This window comes from Microtus ochrogaster, unplaced genomic scaffold (assembly GCF_000317375.1).
Source record: "Microtus ochrogaster isolate Prairie Vole_2 unplaced genomic scaffold, MicOch1.0 UNK5, whole genome shotgun sequence".
NCBI lineage: Eukaryota > Metazoa > Chordata > Mammalia > Rodentia > Cricetidae > Microtus > Microtus ochrogaster.
The window spans coordinates 17,078,704-17,080,248 of record NW_004949103.1 but is presented as its reverse complement, the minus strand read 5'-3'; positions in this window follow the sequence as shown (position 1 = coordinate 17,080,248).

Genomic DNA, 1,545 nt, shown 5'->3' with positions numbered 1-1,545 from the left:
TGCAGGTTAAGATCATTCCTGGTAAGCCAGCTTGTGGGCCACACAGAATAATAGAAATGGGTTAGATCAATATGTAAGAGCTAGCCAATAAGAGGCTGGAACTAATGGGTCAGGCAGTGATTAAAAGAATACAGTTTCTGTGTAATTATTTCGGGGCATAAGTTAAGCTAGCCATGTGGGCGGCCGGGTGCCTGGGACACAGCCCCCGCTGCTCTTATTTCAACAATTTTGGGCTATGCATCTCCTCATGGGTGGAGAGCCATCCACTGGAGAGTGGCTGACCTCCTAGGGGCCACACACTTTTTGGGAAGGAGGTTGAGACAAGCTTTCTCTGTTTTAACAGCCCTGGCTGTCCTGGAACTCGCTCTGTAGACCAGACTCGTCTCGAACTCACAGACATCTGCCTGCCTTTACCTCCAGAGTACTAGGATTAAAGGTGTACGTCACCACTGCCCAGTGGGGCCACGCTCTTAAAGAAAGGTAATTCTCTGTCTCCCCAGAAGCCATCTGCTGCCAACCGCTCCGCAGCTAAGGACCCCATGACCATTTCTTCCCTCCAAGTTGGCATCTTGATTGGCTTGAGCTTCTGCTGGTGTTAGTTGTGAGGTAACTATACCAGAAAAGGCGCATGGACCCTTAGAGTCAAAGGGAAAGTCTTTGTGGCAGTGGCTGTATGGGGAACTTGCCCAAATCATGCATCCCTAAGTCCTACAGTTCTTGGTTTTGTAAGCATAAAACCACATCAAGGCTTGACACTTTCAGTTAACAAGAACAGTTAGTAGGAAGTGGGATAGCAGAAGCCAACAGAAGTAAGATTAGTATACTTAGGGTCTTTCCTGGCACTGTGGATTATGATGGATTGGCATTTTGTTCTTGTTTTGGCAAGTGTTGGCATTTACATGCTGGGTTCTTAGGTTGGAATAGTACCTTGAACATGGCATCAGTTGTGCTGAGGTCCGGGGATCTGTTACACTTGTGCAGGCAACCACAGTTGCTGTGTTCATGAGTGCAGAGTCCCTATCACACCCAGAAGACACTGTTTCTGTCCTTTCTCCCTGACCTCTGGCCCTACAATCTTCCTGCACCCTCTTCCTTGATAATTCCTTAGCCTTGAGGGGGGTGCTGCTATAGATATCCCATTTGTGGGGAGCACTCCCTAATCGCTTATTTCCTGTATTTTGGCCAGCTTTATGCCCATGTATTAATTCAAATAATGGAGTTGGAGGTTTAAACAGGGAGGGGACTGAGAAAGGAAGGAAGGAAGGATAGGGGAGCAGAGAGGGGAGAGATAACTAACACTAAGGACATTGTTAAAAGCCATGTGGAAGGTGTGATGGTTGATCTTCACATTCACTGCTTTATTAATTATGCTATCTCAAATATGAAGTTGAGTCTCTGTGATAGTTTCCATTTCAATCAGCTGGTTTTCAACTGCATATCTGCCATTTGGTTCTTTTATTTTTTTTTCATTTTTTATTTTTTGGTTCAACAGAACGTTTCTTTTAAGGAAATTGTCATTTCCAAGCCAGCTGTTAGAAATGAACA